At 50.7% G+C, this 18,895-nt stretch overlaps 28 non-coding genes across 28 annotated transcripts; all 28 read right to left on the bottom strand.

Moving 5' to 3' along the window:
* Positions 1-1,177: 1,177 nt before the first annotated feature.
* Trnas-aga (transfer RNA serine (anticodon AGA)) lies at positions 1,178-1,259 on the bottom strand. Its single transcript has one exon. It is a non-coding gene; the product is annotated as a tRNA-Ser (tRNA).
* A 144-nt stretch (positions 1,260-1,403) lies between these two features.
* On the bottom strand, positions 1,404-1,476 carry Trnak-uuu (transfer RNA lysine (anticodon UUU)). Its single transcript has one exon. It is a non-coding gene; the product is annotated as a tRNA-Lys (tRNA).
* A 670-nt stretch (positions 1,477-2,146) lies between these two features.
* Trnam-cau (transfer RNA methionine (anticodon CAU)) lies at positions 2,147-2,219 on the bottom strand. Its single transcript has one exon. It is a non-coding gene; the product is annotated as a tRNA-Met (tRNA).
* Positions 2,220-3,649: 1,430 nt separating this feature from the next.
* Positions 3,650-3,731, bottom strand: Trnas-aga (transfer RNA serine (anticodon AGA)). The gene has a single exon. It is a non-coding gene; the product is annotated as a tRNA-Ser (tRNA).
* A 144-nt stretch (positions 3,732-3,875) lies between these two features.
* On the bottom strand, positions 3,876-3,948 carry Trnak-uuu (transfer RNA lysine (anticodon UUU)). Its single transcript has one exon. It is a non-coding gene; the product is annotated as a tRNA-Lys (tRNA).
* A 275-nt stretch (positions 3,949-4,223) lies between these two features.
* Trnae-uuc (transfer RNA glutamic acid (anticodon UUC)) lies at positions 4,224-4,295 on the bottom strand. The gene has a single exon. It is a non-coding gene; the product is annotated as a tRNA-Glu (tRNA).
* Positions 4,296-4,618: 323 nt separating this feature from the next.
* Positions 4,619-4,691, bottom strand: Trnam-cau (transfer RNA methionine (anticodon CAU)). Its single transcript has one exon. It is a non-coding gene; the product is annotated as a tRNA-Met (tRNA).
* A 1,431-nt stretch (positions 4,692-6,122) lies between these two features.
* On the bottom strand, positions 6,123-6,204 carry Trnas-aga (transfer RNA serine (anticodon AGA)). The gene has a single exon. It is a non-coding gene; the product is annotated as a tRNA-Ser (tRNA).
* Positions 6,205-6,348: 144 nt separating this feature from the next.
* Trnak-uuu (transfer RNA lysine (anticodon UUU)) lies at positions 6,349-6,421 on the bottom strand. The gene has a single exon. It is a non-coding gene; the product is annotated as a tRNA-Lys (tRNA).
* A 275-nt stretch (positions 6,422-6,696) lies between these two features.
* On the bottom strand, positions 6,697-6,768 carry Trnae-uuc (transfer RNA glutamic acid (anticodon UUC)). Its single transcript has one exon. It is a non-coding gene; the product is annotated as a tRNA-Glu (tRNA).
* Positions 6,769-7,091: 323 nt separating this feature from the next.
* Positions 7,092-7,164, bottom strand: Trnam-cau (transfer RNA methionine (anticodon CAU)). Its single transcript has one exon. It is a non-coding gene; the product is annotated as a tRNA-Met (tRNA).
* Positions 7,165-8,595: 1,431 nt separating this feature from the next.
* Trnas-aga (transfer RNA serine (anticodon AGA)) lies at positions 8,596-8,677 on the bottom strand. The gene has a single exon. It is a non-coding gene; the product is annotated as a tRNA-Ser (tRNA).
* Positions 8,678-8,821: 144 nt separating this feature from the next.
* Positions 8,822-8,894, bottom strand: Trnak-uuu (transfer RNA lysine (anticodon UUU)). The gene has a single exon. It is a non-coding gene; the product is annotated as a tRNA-Lys (tRNA).
* Positions 8,895-9,169: 275 nt separating this feature from the next.
* Trnae-uuc (transfer RNA glutamic acid (anticodon UUC)) lies at positions 9,170-9,241 on the bottom strand. The gene has a single exon. It is a non-coding gene; the product is annotated as a tRNA-Glu (tRNA).
* A 323-nt stretch (positions 9,242-9,564) lies between these two features.
* On the bottom strand, positions 9,565-9,637 carry Trnam-cau (transfer RNA methionine (anticodon CAU)). Its single transcript has one exon. It is a non-coding gene; the product is annotated as a tRNA-Met (tRNA).
* A 1,431-nt stretch (positions 9,638-11,068) lies between these two features.
* Positions 11,069-11,150, bottom strand: Trnas-aga (transfer RNA serine (anticodon AGA)). The gene has a single exon. It is a non-coding gene; the product is annotated as a tRNA-Ser (tRNA).
* A 144-nt stretch (positions 11,151-11,294) lies between these two features.
* Positions 11,295-11,367, bottom strand: Trnak-uuu (transfer RNA lysine (anticodon UUU)). The gene has a single exon. It is a non-coding gene; the product is annotated as a tRNA-Lys (tRNA).
* Positions 11,368-11,642: 275 nt separating this feature from the next.
* On the bottom strand, positions 11,643-11,714 carry Trnae-uuc (transfer RNA glutamic acid (anticodon UUC)). Its single transcript has one exon. It is a non-coding gene; the product is annotated as a tRNA-Glu (tRNA).
* A 323-nt stretch (positions 11,715-12,037) lies between these two features.
* Trnam-cau (transfer RNA methionine (anticodon CAU)) lies at positions 12,038-12,110 on the bottom strand. The gene has a single exon. It is a non-coding gene; the product is annotated as a tRNA-Met (tRNA).
* Positions 12,111-13,542: 1,432 nt separating this feature from the next.
* Trnas-aga (transfer RNA serine (anticodon AGA)) lies at positions 13,543-13,624 on the bottom strand. The gene has a single exon. It is a non-coding gene; the product is annotated as a tRNA-Ser (tRNA).
* A 144-nt stretch (positions 13,625-13,768) lies between these two features.
* Trnak-uuu (transfer RNA lysine (anticodon UUU)) lies at positions 13,769-13,841 on the bottom strand. The gene has a single exon. It is a non-coding gene; the product is annotated as a tRNA-Lys (tRNA).
* Positions 13,842-14,116: 275 nt separating this feature from the next.
* Positions 14,117-14,188, bottom strand: Trnae-uuc (transfer RNA glutamic acid (anticodon UUC)). The gene has a single exon. It is a non-coding gene; the product is annotated as a tRNA-Glu (tRNA).
* A 323-nt stretch (positions 14,189-14,511) lies between these two features.
* Positions 14,512-14,584, bottom strand: Trnam-cau (transfer RNA methionine (anticodon CAU)). The gene has a single exon. It is a non-coding gene; the product is annotated as a tRNA-Met (tRNA).
* Positions 14,585-16,016: 1,432 nt separating this feature from the next.
* Positions 16,017-16,098, bottom strand: Trnas-aga (transfer RNA serine (anticodon AGA)). The gene has a single exon. It is a non-coding gene; the product is annotated as a tRNA-Ser (tRNA).
* Positions 16,099-16,242: 144 nt separating this feature from the next.
* Positions 16,243-16,315, bottom strand: Trnak-uuu (transfer RNA lysine (anticodon UUU)). The gene has a single exon. It is a non-coding gene; the product is annotated as a tRNA-Lys (tRNA).
* A 670-nt stretch (positions 16,316-16,985) lies between these two features.
* Positions 16,986-17,058, bottom strand: Trnam-cau (transfer RNA methionine (anticodon CAU)). Its single transcript has one exon. It is a non-coding gene; the product is annotated as a tRNA-Met (tRNA).
* Positions 17,059-18,490: 1,432 nt separating this feature from the next.
* Positions 18,491-18,572, bottom strand: Trnas-aga (transfer RNA serine (anticodon AGA)). Its single transcript has one exon. It is a non-coding gene; the product is annotated as a tRNA-Ser (tRNA).
* A 144-nt stretch (positions 18,573-18,716) lies between these two features.
* Positions 18,717-18,789, bottom strand: Trnak-uuu (transfer RNA lysine (anticodon UUU)). Its single transcript has one exon. It is a non-coding gene; the product is annotated as a tRNA-Lys (tRNA).
* Between the last annotated feature and the right edge of the window lie 106 nt (positions 18,790-18,895).

Genomic DNA, 18,895 nt, shown 5'->3' with positions numbered 1-18,895 from the left:
GCCGAGCATTCTACCACTTTTTTTTTGTTGTTCTCATTTTGTTCGTTGCAGTTGTTTGGGGGCGGACGTCCGATGACGCCCGTTCAAGTTCATCGTTGACTCAGTCCTTCATTAGAGGGAGCAGATAACCCTCTGACCGAACACGCTGAGTTATCGTGCCGGCATACCTTAACATTATGAGACTTAGGCACTACCTACTGCGCTACCGAGACACAAACCACAGAGCCACAGATGCTCGACAAGCTATCCATGCAATACGAGCAGCTGTTGGCAGGGAAAGTGGGATTGCCACCCAGCGACGTCGAAAAAAGGGCTAAACTCGCGGAGTCCTCCACTACACTGCCTTAAAACGACCGCTCATCATTATCGTGTGAGTAACCTTGCGTCAGCGGCGACGAGTCTTGCCCAAAGACGTAGCGTGCTTGGAGGCGCTGCCCGAATGCGTGTGGATGCACCCTCCTACCTCGTAATGCGCCTGCAGCTCCTATAGCCGTGGGCCGCTGCCGGCGGGCGGGAAGCCGACACAGCGCGGCGTTGCGAGCAGCGGCACTGCAGTGGTGTTGTAATTATGAGCATAGTTTCCTTCCAAGCAGTTGATTCGGGTTCGATTCCCGGCCACCGCAAGTGGCGCTAATATTTCCCTATCATTATGTGGGCTCCTGCTGTTAAATTAACGTTTTTTTTTCGTCGTTGCACCACCCAGACCATCCTGTGGTATGTCCCGACTTGTCCCGACTTTGCTCGGCTGACGCGAAAGCTGACGCTTGGAAATCGCCCTTATGTAAAGGACAGGCACTATAGACGGCTGTGAGAGGTGAGGTGTGGCGGGTACCAAAACGCGATATTTTCTGCTCCTTCTGCCAAAACAAAAAAAGAAAAAAACCGACGCACTCAGTAAGACTTTTTTATATTCTTCTTTTTGCTTTTTCATCCTATTTTTCCCATTTTTTCGATTTTTAAATTAAGGTTTTGTTTCGTCGTTGCACCACCCAGACCATCCTGTAGTATGTCCCGACTTGTCCCGACTTTGCTCGGCTGACGCGAAAGCTGACGCTTGGAAATCGCCCTTATGTAAAGGACAGGCACTATAAACGGCTGTGAGAGGTGAGGTGTGGCGAGGTACCAAAACGGGATATTTTCTGCTCCTTCTTCCAAAACAAAAAAAGAAAAAAACCAACGCAGTCGGTAGGACTCGAACCTACGCTCCCAGAGGGAATCTGATTTCTAGTCAGACGCCTTAACCACTCGGCCACGACTGCTTGTAGGAGAAGCACCCCTCGAAACGTGAAAAACCCAACCGATTGCGTCTGCGCAGAATGTTGACGGGAAACGAAAACCGTGCACTGATTACGGCAGGGCTACTATCGCTATGACACGAGCCATTACGGAAGCGTTAAAATCTTCGCCCGGACAGGGACTTGAACCCTGGACCCTTAGGTTAAAAGCCTAATGCTCTACCGACGGAGCTCTTCGGGCTTGGGCTTGTTGTGGCTGGAGCTGCTTCAAGCAACGTGATTAACTGGAACGTGTGTGAAGGCTTCTGGCGCTACTGGCGACTCCACCGACTTCTCACTGACGCTGGTAGCAGCCCACAGCGGACCAGTGCCTCTTCTCCCTTTATTCCGGTGCTGACAGTAACTGCATCACGTGCCTGCTTTCCCCGATTACGTTCGGTTGAAGCTAAGGAAGAAGGGCAACCACCGACAGTTCGAAGGCCAAAACATGGAGCGTTGTTTGCGCAAACAGTTCCGTTCCGGTACCGGCAATCGAACCCGGGCCTCCTGGGTGAAAGCCAGGTATCCTAACCACTAGACCACACAAACACGCGATCTAGTGTGTGAGATTTATTCCGTCTCTTCTCGTATTTTGTGCTGAATCTGGACTCAGTGCTGTTCTCTGCTTGCGATCATATCTGCGCCTACAGACCGGCATGGCGCACAGTTCAAAATTGACTGTCCATTGCTGTGTGCATCGCATTTTGCTTGTAACAGGGGAGGAGAAATATCAAACTTGTTACGTCGTCATAATTGGAAGTAAACATTTTGACGCTGAGGAGTGCACTCCGTGTGGATAACGGACGACAGTTAAGTACGTTCCCTAGCAACAGCAACGCCGTTAATGCAGTCATGATGTACAGAAAATTAAATGCCCCAGGTGAGGATCGAACTCACGACCTTAAGATTATGAGACTTACGCGCTACCTACTGCGCTACCGATGCACGCAGGAGACGACTTCCCAGGAAACTAGCTAAGCCTCACATATTAGAGACAGACAGTTTGCGCTTTCTGAACAATCTGTTGTCTTGCTACACGTACTGTCCCGACTCTCTAGATTAAACTGCAGCCGCAGCTATACAGCTATAAGGTCCTGAGGCTGACGCATCTCAAGCGAGCAATCCGCGTGGCAGCATTGTAGATAGAAGAGCAAAATAATGCATCCACCGGGAATCGAACCCGGGCCGCCCTCGTGGTGGCCGAGCATTCTACCACTTTTTTTTTGTTGTTCTCATTTTGTTCGTTGCAGTTGTTTGGGGGCGGACGTCCGATGACGCCCGTTCAAGTTCATCGTTGACTCAGTCCTTCATTAGAGGGAGCAGATAACCCTCTGACCGAACACGCTGAGTTATCGTGCCGGCATACCTTAACATTATGAGACTTAGGCACTACCTACTGCGCTACCGAGACACAAACCACAGAGCCACAGATGCTCGACAAGCTATCCATGCAATACGAGCAGCTGTTGGCAGGGAAAGTGGGATTGCCACCCAGCGACGTCGAAAAAAGGGCTAAACTCGCGGAGTCCTCCACTACACTGCCTTAAAACGACCGCTCATCATTATCGTGTGAGTAACCTTGCGTCAGCGGCGACGAGTCTTGCCCAAAGACGTAGCGTGCTTGGAGGCGCTGCCCGAATGCGTGTGGATGCACCCTCCTACCTCGTAATGCGCCTGCAGCTCCTATAGCCGTGGGCCGCTGCCGGCGGGCGGGAAGCCGACACAGCGCGGCGTTGCGAGCAGCGGCACTGCAGTGGTGTTGTAATTATGAGCATAGTTTCCTTCCAAGCAGTTGATTCGGGTTCGATTCCCGGCCACCGCAAGTGGCGCTAATATTTCCCTATCATTATGTGGGCTCCTGCTGTTAAATTAACGTTTTTTTTTCGTCGTTGCACCACCCAGACCATCCTGTGGTATGTCCCGACTTGTCCCGACTTTGCTCGGCTGACGCGAAAGCTGACGCTTGGAAATCGCCCTTATGTAAAGGACAGGCACTATAGACGGCTGTGAGAGGTGAGGTGTGGCGGGTACCAAAACGCGATATTTTCTGCTCCTTCTGCCAAAACAAAAAAAGAAAAAAACCGACGCACTCAGTAAGACTTTTTTATATTCTTCTTTTTGCTTTTTCATCCTATTTTTCCCATTTTTTCGATTTTTAAATTAAGGTTTTGTTTCGTCGTTGCACCACCCAGACCATCCTGTAGTATGTCCCGACTTGTCCCGACTTTGCTCGGCTGACGCGAAAGCTGACGCTTGGAAATCGCCCTTATGTAAAGGACAGGCACTATAAACGGCTGTGAGAGGTGAGGTGTGGCGAGGTACCAAAACGGGATATTTTCTGCTCCTTCTTCCAAAACAAAAAAAGAAAAAACCAACGCAGTCGGTAGGACTCGAACCTACGCTCCCAGAGGGAATCTGATTTCTAGTCAGACGCCTTAACCACTCGGCCACGACTGCTTGTACGAGAAGCACCCCTCGAAACGTGAAAAACCCAACCGATTGCGTCTGCGCAGAATGTTGACGGGAAACGAAAACCGTGCACTGATTACGGCAGGGCTACTATCGCTATGACACGAGCCATTACGGAAGCGTTAAAATCTTCGCCCGGACAGGGACTTGAACCCTGGACCCTTAGGTTAAAAGCCTAATGCTCTACCGACGGAGCTCTTCGGGCTTGGGCTTGTTGTGGCTGGAGCTGCTTCAAGCAACGTGATTAACTGGAACGTGTGTGAAGGCTTCTGGCGCTACTGGCGACTCCACCGACTTCTCACTGACGCTGGTAGCAGCCCACAGCGGACCAGTGCCTCTTCTCCCTTTATTCCGGTGCTGACAGTAACTGCATCACGTGCCTGCTTTCCCCGATTACGTTCGGTTGAAGCTAAGGAAGAAGGGCAACCACCGACAGTTCGAAGGCCAAAACATGGAGCGTTGTTTGCGCAAACAGTTCCGTTCCGGTACCGGCAATCGAACCCGGGCCTCCTGGGTGAAAGCCAGGTATCCTAACCACTAGACCACACAGAACTTGCTTGAGAACAGTGAGATTTATTCCGTCTCTTCTCGTATTTTGTGCTGAATCTGGACTCAGTGCTGTTCTCTGCTTGCGATCATATCTGCGCCTACAGACCGGCATGGCGCACAGTTCAAAATTGACTGTCCATTGCTGTGTGCATCGCATTTTGCTTGTAACAGGGGAGGAGAAATATCAAACTTGTTACGTCGTCATAATTGGAAGTAAACATTTTGACGCTGAGGAGTGCACTCCGTGTGGATAACGGACGACAGTTAAGTACGTTCCCTAGCAACAGCAACGCCGTTAATGCAGTCATGATGTACAGAAAATTAAATGCCCCAGGTGAGGATCGAACTCACGACCTTAAGATTATGAGACTTACGCGCTACCTACTGCGCTACCGATGCACGCAGGAGACGACTTCCCAGGAAACTAGCTAAGCCTCACATATTAGAGACAGACAGTTTGCGCTTTCTGAACAATCTGTTGTCTTGCTACACGTACTGTCCCGACTCTCTAGATTAAACTGCAGCCGCAGCTATACAGCTATAAGGTCCTGAGGCTGACGCATCTCAAGCGAGCAATCCGCGTGGCAGCATTGTAGATAGAAGAGCAAAATAATGCATCCACCGGGAATCGAACCCGGGCCGCCCTCGTGGTGGCCGAGCATTCTACCACTTTTTTTTTGTTGTTCTCATTTTGTTCGTTGCAGTTGTTTGGGGGCGGACGTCCGATGACGCCCGTTCAAGTTCATCGTTGACTCAGTCCTTCATTAGAGGGAGCAGATAACCCTCTGACCGAACACGCTGAGTTATCGTGCCGGCATACCTTAACATTATGAGACTTAGGCACTACCTACTGCGCTACCGAGACACAAACCACAGAGCCACAGATGCTCGACAAGCTATCCATGCAATACGAGCAGCTGTTGGCAGGGAAAGTGGGATTGCCACCCAGCGACGTCGAAAAAAGGGCTAAACTCGCGGAGTCCTCCACTACACTGCCTTAAAACGACCGCTCATCATTATCGTGTGAGTAACCTTGCGTCAGCGGCGACGAGTCTTGCCCAAAGACGTAGCGTGCTTGGAGGCGCTGCCCGAATGCGTGTGGATGCACCCTCCTACCTCGTAATGCGCCTGCAGCTCCTATAGCCGTGGGCCGCTGCCGGCGGGCGGGAAGCCGACACAGCGCGGCGTTGCGAGCAGCGGCACTGCAGTGGTGTTGTAATTATGAGCATAGTTTCCTTCCAAGCAGTTGATTCGGGTTCGATTCCCGGCCACCGCAAGTGGCGCTAATATTTCCCTATCATTATGTGGGCTCCTGCTGTTAAATTAACGTTTTTTTTTCGTCGTTGCACCACCCAGACCATCCTGTGGTATGTCCCGACTTGTCCCGACTTTGCTCGGCTGACGCGAAAGCTGACGCTTGGAAATCGCCCTTATGTAAAGGACAGGCACTATAGACGGCTGTGAGAGGTGAGGTGTGGCGGGTACCAAAACGCGATATTTTCTGCTCCTTCTGCCAAAACAAAAAAAGAAAAAAACCGACGCACTCAGTAAGACTTTTTTATATTCTTCTTTTTGCTTTTTCATCCTATTTTTCCCATTTTTTCGATTTTTAAATTAAGGTTTTGTTTCGTCGTTGCACCACCCAGACCATCCTGTAGTATGTCCCGACTTGTCCCGACTTTGCTCGGCTGACGCGAAAGCTGACGCTTGGAAATCGCCCTTATGTAAAGGACAGGCACTATAAACGGCTGTGAGAGGTGAGGTGTGGCGAGGTACCAAAACGGGATATTTTCTGCTCCTTCTTCCAAAACAAAAAAAGAAAAAAACCAACGCAGTCGGTAGGACTCGAACCTACGCTCCCAGAGGGAATCTGATTTCTAGTCAGACGCCTTAACCACTCGGCCACGACTGCTTGTACGAGAAGCACCCCTCGAAACGTGAAAAACCCAACCGATTGCGTCTGCGCAGAATGTTGACGGGAAACGAAAACCGTGCACTGATTACGGCAGGGCTACTATCGCTATGACACGAGCCATTACGGAAGCGTTAAAATCTTCGCCCGGACAGGGACTTGAACCCTGGACCCTTAGGTTAAAAGCCTAATGCTCTACCGACTGAGCTCTTCGGGCTTGGGCTTGTTGTGGCTGGAGCTGCTTCAAGCAACGTGATTAACTGGAACGTGTGTGAAGGCTTCTGGCGCTACTGGCGACTCCACCGACTTCTCACTGACGCTGGTAGCAGCCCACAGCGGACCAGTGCCTCTTCTCCCTTTATTCCGGTGCTGACAGTAACTGCATCACGTGCCTGCTTTCCCCGATTACGTTCGGTTGAAGCTAAGGAAGAAGGGCAACCACCGACAGTTCGAAGGCCAAAACATGGAGCGTTGTTTGCGCAAACAGTTCCGTTCCGGTACCGGCAATCGAACCCGGGCCTCCTGGGTGAAAGCCAGGTATCCTAACCACTAGACCACACAGAACTTGCTTGAGAACAGTGAGATTTATTCCGTCTCTTCTCGTATTTTGTGCTGAATCTGGACTCAGTGCTGTTCTCTGCTTGCGATCATATCTGCGCCTACAGACCGGCATGGCGCACAGTTCAAAATTGACTGTCCATTGCTGTGTGCATCGCATTTTGCTTGTAACAGGGGAGGAGAAATATCAAACTTGTTACGTCGTCATAATTGGAAGTAAACATTTTGACGCTGAGGAGTGCACTCCGTGTGGATAACGGACGACAGTTAAGTACGTTCCCTAGCAACAGCAACGCCGTTAATGCAGTCATGATGTACAGAAAATTAAATGCCCCAGGTGAGGATCGAACTCACGACCTTAAGATTATGAGACTTACGCGCTACCTACTGCGCTACCGATGCACGCAGGAGACGACTTCCCAGGAAACTAGCTAAGCCTCACATATTAGAGACAGACAGTTTGCGCTTTCTGAACAATCTGTTGTCTTGCTACACGTACTGTCCCGACTCTCTAGATTAAACTGCAGCCGCAGCTATACAGCTATAAGGTCCTGAGGCTGACGCATCTCAAGCGAGCAATCCGCGTGGCAGCATTGTAGATAGAAGAGCAAAATAATGCATCCACCGGGAATCGAACCCGGGCCGCCCTCGTGGTGGCCGAGCATTCTACCACTTTTTTTTTGTTGTTCTCATTTTGTTCGTTGCAGTTGTTTGGGGGCGGACGTCCGATGACGCCCGTTCAAGTTCATCGTTGACTCAGTCCTTCATTAGAGGGAGCAGATAACCCTCTGACCGAACACGCTGAGTTATCGTGCCGGCATACCTTAACATTATGAGACTTAGGCACTACCTACTGCGCTACCGAGACACAAACCACAGAGCCACAGATGCTCGACAAGCTATCCATGCAATACGAGCAGCTGTTGGCAGGGAAAGTGGGATTGCCACCCAGCGACGTCGAAAAAAGGGCTAAACTCGCGGAGTCCTCCACTACACTGCCTTAAAACGACCGCTCATCATTATCGTGTGAGTAACCTTGCGTCAGCGGCGACGAGTCTTGCCCAAAGACGTAGCGTGCTTGGAGGCGCTGCCCGAATGCGTGTGGATGCACCCTCCTACCTCGTAATGCGCCTGCAGCTCCTATAGCCGTGGGCCGCTGCCGGCGGGCGGGAAGCCGACACAGCGCGGCGTTGCGAGCAGCGGCACTGCAGTGGTGTTGTAATTATGAGCATAGTTTCCTTCCAAGCAGTTGATTCGGGTTCGATTCCCGGCCACCGCAAGTGGCGCTAATATTTCCCTATCATTATGTGGGCTCCTGCTGTTAAATTAACGTTTTTTTTTCGTCGTTGCACCACCCAGACCATCCTGTGGTATGTCCCGACTTGTCCCGACTTTGCTCGGCTGACGCGAAAGCTGACGCTTGGAAATCGCCCTTATGTAAAGGACAGGCACTATAGACGGCTGTGAGAGGTGAGGTGTGGCGGGTACCAAAACGCGATATTTTCTGCTCCTTCTGCCAAAACAAAAAAAGAAAAAAACCGACGCACTCAGTAAGACTTTTTTATATTCTTCTTTTTGCTTTTTCATCCTATTTTTCCCATTTTTTCGATTTTTAAATTAAGGTTTTGTTTCGTCGTTGCACCACCCAGACCATCCTGTAGTATGTCCCGACTTGTCCCGACTTTGCTCGGCTGACGCGAAAGCTGACGCTTGGAAATCGCCCTTATGTAAAGGACAGGCACTATAAACGGCTGTGAGAGGTGAGGTGTGGCGAGGTACCAAAACGGGATATTTTCTGCTCCTTCTTCCAAAACAAAAAAAGAAAAAAACCAACGCAGTCGGTAGGACTCGAACCTACGCTCCCAGAGGGAATCTGATTTCTAGTCAGACGCCTTAACCACTCGGCCACGACTGCTTGTACGAGAAGCACCCCTCGAAACGTGAAAAACCCAACCGATTGCGTCTGCGCAGAATGTTGACGGGAAACGAAAACCGTGCACTGATTACGGCAGGGCTACTATCGCTATGACACGAGCCATTACGGAAGCGTTAAAATCTTCGCCCGGACAGGGACTTGAACCCTGGACCCTTAGGTTAAAAGCCTAATGCTCTACCGACTGAGCTCTTCGGGCTTGGGCTTGTTGTGGCTGGAGCTGCTTCAAGCAACGTGATTAACTGGAACGTGTGTGAAGGCTTCTGGCGCTACTGGCGACTCCACCGACTTCTCACTGACGCTGGTAGCAGCCCACAGCGGACCAGTGCCTCTTCTCCCTTTATTCCGGTGCTGACAGTAACTGCATCACGTGCCTGCTTTCCCCGATTACGTTCGGTTGAAGCTAAGGAAGAAGGGCAACCACCGACAGTTCGAAGGCCAAAACATGGAGCGTTGTTTGCGCAAACAGTTCCGTTCCGGTACCGGCAATCGAACCCGGGCCTCCTGGGTGAAAGCCAGGTATCCTAACCACTAGACCACACAGAACTTGCTTGAGAACAGTGAGATTTATTCCGTCTCTTCTCGTATTTTGTGCTGAATCTGGACTCAGTGCTGTTCTCTGCTTGCGATCATATCTGCGCCTACAGACCGGCATGGCGCACAGTTCAAAATTGACTGTCCATTGCTGTGTGCATCGCATTTTGCTTGTAACAGGGGAGGAGAAATATCAAACTTGTTACGTCGTCATAATTGGAAGTAAACATTTTGACGCTGAGGAGTGCACTCCGTGTGGATAACGGACGACAGTTAAGTACGTTCCCTAGCAACAGCAACGCCGTTAATGCAGTCATGATGTACAGAAAATTAAATGCCCCAGGTGAGGATCGAACTCACGACCTTAAGATTATGAGACTTACGCGCTACCTACTGCGCTACCGATGCACGCAGGAGACGACTTCCCAGGAAACTAGCTAAGCCTCACATATTAGAGACAGACAGTTTGCGCTTTCTGAACAATCTGTTGTCTTGCTACACGTACTGTCCCGACTCTCTAGATTAAACTGCAGCCGCAGCTATACAGCTATAAGGTCCTGAGGCTGACGCATCTCAAGCGAGCAATCCGCGTGGCAGCATTGTAGATAGAAGAGCAAAATAATGCATCCACCGGGAATCGAACCCGGGCCGCCCTCGTGGTGGCCGAGCATTCTACCACTTTTTTTTTGTTGTTCTCATTTTGTTCGTTGCAGTTGTTTGGGGGCGGACGTCCGATGACGCCCGTTCAAGTTCATCGTTGACTCAGTCCTTCATTAGAGGGAGCAGATAACCCTCTGACCGAACACGCTGAGTTATCGTGCCGGCATACCTTAACATTATGAGACTTAGGCACTACCTACTGCGCTACCGAGACACAAACCACAGAGCCACAGATGCTCGACAAGCTATCCATGCAATACGAGCAGCTGTTGGCAGGGAAAGTGGGATTGCCACCCAGCGACGTCGAAAAAAGGGCTAAACTCGCGGAGTCCTCCACTACACTGCCTTAAAACGACCGCTCATCATTATCGTGTGAGTAACCTTGCGTCAGCGGCGACGAGTCTTGCCCAAAGACGTAGCGTGCTTGGAGGCGCTGCCCGAATGCGTGTGGATGCACCCTCCTACCTCGTAATGCGCCTGCAGCTCCTATAGCCGTGGGCCGCTGCCGGCGGGCGGGAAGCCGACACAGCGCGGCGTTGCGAGCAGCGGCACTGCAGTGGTGTTGTAATTATGAGCATAGTTTCCTTCCAAGCAGTTGATTCGGGTTCGATTCCCGGCCACCGCAAGTGGCGCTAATATTTCCCTATCATTATGTGGGCTCCTGCTGTTAAATTAACGTTTTTTTTTCGTCGTTGCACCACCCAGACCATCCTGTGGTATGTCCCGACTTGTCCCGACTTTGCTCGGCTGACGCGAAAGCTGACGCTTGGAAATCGCCCTTATGTAAAGGACAGGCACTATAGACGGCTGTGAGAGGTGAGGTGTGGCGGGTACCAAAACGCGATATTTTCTGCTCCTTCTGCCAAAACAAAAAAAGAAAAAAACCGACGCACTCAGTAAGACTTTTTTATATTCTTCTTTTTGCTTTTTCATCCTATTTTTCCCATTTTTTCGATTTTTAAATTAAGGTTTTGTTTCGTCGTTGCACCACCCAGACCATCCTGTAGTATGTCCCGACTTGTCCCGACTTTGCTCGGCTGACGCGAAAGCTGACGCTTGGAAATCGCCCTTATGTAAAGGACAGGCACTATAAACGGCTGTGAGAGGTGAGGTGTGGCGAGGTACCAAAACGGGATATTTTCTGCTCCTTCTTCCAAAACAAAAAAAGAAAAAAACCAACGCAGTCGGTAGGACTCGAACCTACGCTCCCAGAGGGAATCTGATTTCTAGTCAGACGCCTTAACCACTCGGCCACGACTGCTTGTAGGAGAAGCACCCCTCGAAACGTGAAAAACCCAACCGATTGCGTCTGCGCAGAATGTTGACGGGAAACGAAAACCGTGCACTGATTACGGCAGGGCTACTATCGCTATGACACGAGCCATTACGGAAGCGTTAAAATCTTCGCCCGGACAGGGACTTGAACCCTGGACCCTTAGGTTAAAAGCCTAATGCTCTACCGACTGAGCTCTTCGGGCTTGGGCTTGTTGTGGCTGGAGCTGCTTCAAGCAACGTGATTAACTGGAACGTGTGTGAAGGCTTCTGGCGCTACTGGCGACTCCACCGACTTCTCACTGACGCTGGTAGCAGCCCACAGCGGACCAGTGCCTCTTCTCCCTTTATTCCGGTGCTGACAGTAACTGCATCACGTGCCTGCTTTCCCCGATTACGTTCGGTTGAAGCTAAGGAAGAAGGGCAACCACCGACAGTTCGAAGGCCAAAACATGGAGCGTTGTTTGCGCAAACAGTTCCGTTCCGGTACCGGCAATCGAACCCGGGCCTCCTGGGTGAAAGCCAGGTATCCTAACCACTAGACCACACAGAACTTGCTTGAGAACAGTGAGATTTATTCCGTCTCTTCTCGTATTTTGTGCTGAATCTGGACTCAGTGCTGTTCTCTGCTTGCGATCATATCTGCGCCTACAGACCGGCATGGCGCACAGTTCAAAATTGACTGTCCATTGCTGTGTGCATCGCATTTTGCTTGTAACAGGGGAGGAGAAATATCAAACTTGTTACGTCGTCATAATTGGAAGTAAACATTTTGACGCTGAGGAGTGCACTCCGTGTGGATAACGGACGACAGTTAAGTACGTTCCCTAGCAACAGCAACGCCGTTAATGCAGTCATGATGTACAGAAAATTAAATGCCCCAGGTGAGGATCGAACTCACGACCTTAAGATTATGAGACTTACGCGCTACCTACTGCGCTACCGATGCACGCAGGAGACGACTTCCCAGGAAACTAGCTAAGCCTCACATATTAGAGACAGACAGTTTGCGCTTTCTGAACAATCTGTTGTCTTGCTACACGTACTGTCCCGACTCTCTAGATTAAACTGCAGCCGCAGCTATACAGCTATAAGGTCCTGAGGCTGACGCATCTCAAGCGAGCAATCCGCGTGGCAGCATTGTAGATAGAAGAGCAAAATAATGCATCCACCGGGAATCGAACCCGGGCCGCCCTCGTGGTGGCCGAGCATTCTACCACTTTTTTTTTGTTGTTCTCATTTTGTTCGTTGCAGTTGTTTGGGGGCGGACGTCCGATGACGCCCGTTCAAGTTCATCGTTGACTCAGTCCTTCATTAGAGGGAGCAGATAACCCTCTGACCGAACACGCTGAGTTATCGTGCCGGCATACCTTAACATTATGAGACTTAGGCACTACCTACTGCGCTACCGAGACACAAACCACAGAGCCACAGATGCTCGACAAGCTATCCATGCAATACGAGCAGCTGTTGGCAGGGAAAGTGGGATTGCCACCCAGCGACGTCGAAAAAAGGGCTAAACTCGCGGAGTCCTCCACTACACTGCCTTAAAACGACCGCTCATCATTATCGTGTGAGTAACCTTGCGTCAGCGGCGACGAGTCTTGCCCAAAGACGTAGCGTGCTTGGAGGCGCTGCCCGAATGCGTGTGGATGCACCCTCCTACCTCGTAATGCGCCTGCAGCTCCTATAGCCGTGGGCCGCTGCCGGCGGGCGGGAAGCCGACACAGCGCGGCGTTGCGAGCAGCGGCACTGCAGTGGTGTTGTAATTATGAGCATAGTTTCCTTCCAAGCAGTTGATTCGGGTTCGATTCCCGGCCACCGCAAGTGGCGCTAATATTTCCCTATCATTATGTGGGCTCCTGCTGTTAAATTAACGTTTTTTTTTCGTCGTTGCACCACCCAGACCATCCTGTGGTATGTCCCGACTTGTCCCGACTTTGCTCGGCTGACGCGAAAGCTGACGCTTGGAAATCGCCCTTATGTAAAGGACAGGCACTATAGACGGCTGTGAGAGGTGAGGTGTGGCGGGTACCAAAACGCGATATTTTCTGCTCCTTCTGCCAAAACAAAAAAAGAAAAAAACCGACGCACTCAGTAAGACTTTTTTATATTCTTCTTTTTGCTTTTTCATCCTATTTTTCCCATTTTTTCGATTTTTAAATTAAGGTTTTGTTTCGTCGTTGCACCACCCAGACCATCCTGTAGTATGTCCCGACTTGTCCCGACTTTGCTCGGCTGACGCGAAAGCTGACGCTTGGAAATCGCCCTTATGTAAAGGACAGGCACTATAAACGGCTGTGAGAGGTGAGGTGTGGCGAGGTACCAAAACGGGATATTTTCTGCTCCTTCTTCCAAAACAAAAAAAGAAAAAAAACCAACGCAGTCGGTAGGACTCGAACCTACGCTCCCAGAGGGAATCTGATTTCTAGTCAGACGCCTTAACCACTCGGCCACGACTGCTTGTAGGAGAAGCACCCCTCGAAACGTGAAAAACCCAACCGATTGCGTCTGCGCAGAATGTTGACGGGAAACGAAAACCGTGCACTGATTACGGCAGGGCTACTATCGCTATGACACGAGCCATTACGGAAGCGTTAAAATCTTCGCCCGGACAGGGACTTGAACCCTGGACCCTTAGGTTAAAAGCCTAATGCTCTACCGACTGAGCTCTTCGGGCTTGGGCTTGTTGTGGCTGGAGCTGCTTCAAGCAACGTGATTAACTGGAACGTGTGTGAAGGCTTCTGGCGCTACTGGCGACTCCACCGACTTCTCACTGACGCTGGTAGCAGCCCACAGCGGACCAGTGCCTCTTCTCCCTTTATTCCGGTGCTGACAGTAACTGCATCACGTGCCTGCTTTCCCCGATTACGTTCGGTTGAAGCTAAGGAAGAAGGGCAACCACCGACAGTTCGAAGGCCAAAACATGGAGCGTTGTTTGCGCAAACAGTTCCGTTCCGGTACCGGCAATCGAACCCGGGCCTCCTGGGTGAAAGCCAGGTATCCTAACCACTAGACCACACAGAACTTGCTTGAGAACAGTGAGATTTATTCCGTCTCTTCTCGTATTTTGTGCTGAATCTGGACTCAGTGCTGTTCTCTGCTTGCGATCATATCTGCGCCTACAGACCGGCATGGCGCACAGTTCAAAATTGACTGTCCATTGCTGTGTGCATCGCATTTTGCTTGTAACAGGGGAGGAGAAATATCAAACTTGTTACGTCGTCATAATTGGAAGTAAACATTTTGACGCTGAGGAGTGCACTCCGTGTGGATAACGGACGACAGTTAAGTACGTTCCCTAGCAACAGCAACGCCGTTAATGCAGTCATGATGTACAGAAAATTAAATGCCCCAGGTGAGGATCGAACTCACGACCTTAAGATTATGAGACTTACGCGCTACCTACTGCGCTACCGATGCACGCAGGAGACGACTTCCCAGGAAACTAGCTAAGCCTCACATATTAGAGACAGACAGTTTGCGCTTTCTGAACAATCTGTTGTCTTGCTACACGTACTGTCCCGACTCTCTAGATTAAACTGCAGCCGCAGCTATACAGCTATAAGGTCCTGAGGCTGACGCATCTCAAGCGAGCAATCCGCGTGGCAGCATTGTAGATAGAAGAGCAAAATAATGCATCCACCGGGAATCGAACCCGGGCCGCCCTCGTGGTGGCCGAGCATTCTACCACTTTTTTTTTGTTGTTCTCATTTTGTTCGTTGCAGTTGTTTGGGGGCGGACGTCCGATGACGCCCGTTCAAGTTCATCGTTGACTCAGTCCTTCATTAGAGGGAGCAGATAACCCTCTGACCGAACACGCTGAGTTATCGTGCCGGCATACCTTAACATTATGAGACTTAGGCACTACCTACTGCGCTACCGAGACACAAACCACAGAGCCACAGATGCTCGACAAGCTATCCATGCAATACGAGCAGCTGTTGGCAGGGAAAGTGGGATTGCCACCCAGCGACGTCGAAAAAAGGGCTAAACTCGCGGAGTCCTCCACTACACTGCCTTAAAACGACCGCTCATCATTATCGTGTGAGTAACCTTGCGTCAGCGGCGACGAGTCTTGCCCAAAGACGTAGCGTGCTTGGAGGCGCTGCCCGAATGCGTGTGGATGCACCCTCCTACCTCGTAATGCGCCTGCAGCTCCTATAGCCGTGGGCCGCTGCCGGCGGGCGGGAAGCCGACACAGCGCGGCGTTGCGAGCAGCGGCACTGCAGTGGTGTTGTAATTATGAGCATAGTTTCCTTCCAAGCAGTTGATTCGGGTTCGATTCCCGGCCACCGCAAGTGGCGCTAATATTTCCCTATCATTATGTGGGCTCCTGCTGTTAAATTAACGTTTTTTTTTCGTCGTTGCACCACCCAGACCATCCTGTGGTATGTCCCGACTTGTCCCGACTTTGCTCGGCTGACGCGAAAGCTGACGCTTGGAAATCGCCCTTATGTAAAGGACAGGCACTATAGACGGCTGTGAGAGGTGAGGTGTGGCGGGTACCAAAACGCGATATTTTCTGCTCCTTCTGCCAAAACAAAAAAAGAAAAAAACCGACGCACTCAGTAAGACTTTTTTATATTCTTCTTTTTGCTTTTTCATCCTATTTTTCCCATTTTTTCGATTTTTAAATTAAGGTTTTGTTTCGTCGTTGCACCACCCAGACCATCCTGTAGTATGTCCCGACTTGTCCCGACTTTGCTCGGCTGACGCGAAAGCTGACGCTTGGAAATCGCCCTTATGTAAAGGACAGGCACTATAAACGGCTGTGAGAGGTGAGGTGTGGCGAGGTACCAAAACGGGATATTTTCTGCTCCTTCTTCAAAAACAAAAAAAGAAAAAAAACCAACGCAGTCGGTAGGACTCGAACCTACGCTCCCAGAGGGAATCTGATTTCTAGTCAGACGCCTTAACCACTCGGCCACGACTGCTTGTAGGAGAAGCACCCCTCGAAACGTGAAAAACCCAACCGATTGCGTCTGCGCAGAATGTTGACGGGAAACGAAAACCGTGCACTGATTACGGCAGGGCTACTATCGCTATGACACGAGCCATTACGGAAGCGTTAAAATCTTCGCCCGGACAGGGACTTGAACCCTGGACCCTTAGGTTAAAAGCCTAATGCTCTACCGACTGAGCTCTTCGGGCTTGGGCTTGTTGTGGCTGGAGCTGCTTCAAGCAACGTGATTAACTGGAACGTGTGTGAAGGCTTCTGGCGCTACTGGCGACTCCACCGACTTCTCACTGACGCTGGTAGCAGCCCACAGCGGACCAGTGCCTCTTCTCCCTTTATTCCGGTGCTGACAGTAACTGCATCACGTGCCTGCTTTCCCCGATTACGTTCGGTTGAAGCTAAGGAAGAAGGGCAACCACCGACAGTTCGAAGGCCAAAACATGGAGCGTTGTTTGCGCAAACAGTTCCGTTCCGGTACCGGCAATCGAACCCGGGCCTCCTGGGTGAAAGCCAGGTATCCGAACCACTAGACCACACAGAACTTGCTTGAGAACAGTGAGATTTATTCCGTCTCTTCTCGTATTTTGTGCTGAATCTGGACTCAGTGCTGTTCTCTGCTTGCGATCATATCTGCGCCTACAGACCGGCATGGCGCACAGTTCAAAATTGACTGTCCATTGCTGTGTGCATCGCATTTTGCTTGTAACAGGGGAGGAGAAATATCAAACTTGTTACGTCGTCATAATTGGAAGTAAACATTTTGACGCTGAGGAGTGCACTCCGTGTGGATAACGGACGACAGTTAAGTACGTTCCCTAGCAACAGCAACGCCGTTAATGCAGTCATGATGTACAGAAAATTAAATGCCCCAGGTGAGGATCGAACTCACGACCTTAAGATTATGAGACTTACGCGCTACCTACTGCGCTACCGATGCACGCAGGAGACGACTTCCCAGGAAACTAGCTAAGCCTCACATATTAGAGACAGACAGTTTGCGCTTTCTGAACAATCTGTTGTCTTGCTACACGTACTGTCCCGACTCTCTAGATTAAACTGCAGCCGCAGCTATACAGCTATAAGGTCCTGAGGCTGACGCATCTCAAGCGAGCAATCCGCGTGGCAGCATTGTAGATAGAAGAGCAAAATAATGCATCCACCGGGAATCGAACCCGGGCCGCCCTCGTGGTGGCCGAGCATTCTACCACTTTTTTTTTGTTGTTCTCATTTTGTTCGTTGCAGTTGTTTGGGGGCGGACGTCCGATGACGCCCGTTCAAGTTCATCGTTGACTCAGTCCTTCATTAGAGGGAGCAGATAACCCTCTGACCGAACACGCTGAGTTATCGTGCCGGCATACCTTAACATTATGAGACTTAGGCACTACCTACTGCGCTACCGAGACACAAACCACAGAGCCACAGATGCTCGACAAGCTATCCATGCAATACGAGCAGCTGTTGGCAGGGAAAGTGGGATTGCCACCCAGCGACGTCGAAAAAAGGGCTAAACTCGCGGAGTCCTCCACTACACTGCCTTAAAACGACCGCTCATCATTATCGTGTGAGTAACCTTGCGTCAGCGGCGACGAGTCTTGCCCAAAGACGTAGCGTGCTTGGAGGCGCTGCCCGAATGCGTGTGGATGCACCCTCCTACCTCGTAATGCGCCTGCAGCTCCTATAGCCGTGGGCCGCTGCCGGCGGGCGGGAAGCCGACACAGCGCGGCGTTGCGAGCAGCGGCACTGCAGTGGTGTTGTAATTATGAGCATAGTTTCCTTCCAAGCAGTTGATTCGGGTTCGATTCCCGGCCACCGCAAGTGGCGCTAATATTTCCCTATCATTATGTGGGCTCCTGCTGTTAAATTAACGTTTTTTTTTCGTCGTTGCACCACCCAGACCATCCTGTGGTATGTCCCGACTTGTCCCGACTTTGCTCGGCTGACGCGAAAGCTGACGCTTGGAAATCGCCCTTATGTAAAGGACAGGCACTATAGACGGCTGTGAGAGGTGAGGTGTGGCGGGTACCAAAACGCGATATTTTCTGCTCCTTCTGCCAAAACAAAAAAAGAAAAAAACCGACGCACTCAGTAAGACTTTTTTATATTCTTCTTTTTGCTTTTTCATCCTATTTTTCCCATTTTTTCGATTTTTAAATTAAGGTTTTGTTTCGTCGTTGCACCACCCAGACCATCCTGTAGTATGTCCCGACTTGTCCCGACTTTGCTCGGCTGACGCGAAAGCTGACGCTTGGAAATCGCCCTTATGTAAAGGACAGGCACTATAAACGGCTGTGAGAGGTGAGGTGTGGCGAGGTACCAAAACGGGATATTTTCTGCTCCTTCTTCCAAAACAAAAAAAGAAAAAAAACCAACGCAGTCGGTAGGATTCGAACCTACGCTCCCAGAGGGAATCTGATTTCTAGTCAGACGCCTTAACCACTCGGCCACGACTGCTTGTAGGAGAAGCACCCCTCGAAACGTGAAAAACCCAACCGATTGCGTCTGCGCAGAATGTTGACGGGAAACGAAAACCGTGCACTGATTACGGCAGGGCTACTATCGCTATGACACGAGCCATTACGGAAGCGTTAAAATCTTCGCCCGGACAGGGACTTGAACCCTGGACCCTTAGGTTAAAAGCCTAATGCTCTACCGACTGAGCTCTTCGGGCTTGGGCTTGTTGTGGCTGGAGCTGCTTCAAGCAACGTGATTAACTGGAACGTGTGTGAAGGCTTCTGGCGCTACTGGCGACTCCACCGACTTCTCACTGACGCTGG

Source organism: Schistocerca gregaria, unplaced genomic scaffold (genome assembly GCF_023897955.1).
Source record: "Schistocerca gregaria isolate iqSchGreg1 unplaced genomic scaffold, iqSchGreg1.2 ptg000359l, whole genome shotgun sequence".
NCBI classification, from domain to species: domain Eukaryota; kingdom Metazoa; phylum Arthropoda; class Insecta; order Orthoptera; family Acrididae; genus Schistocerca; species Schistocerca gregaria.
Note: the sequence above shows the minus strand (reverse complement) of the source record. Positions and strands in the feature narration are given on the sequence as shown.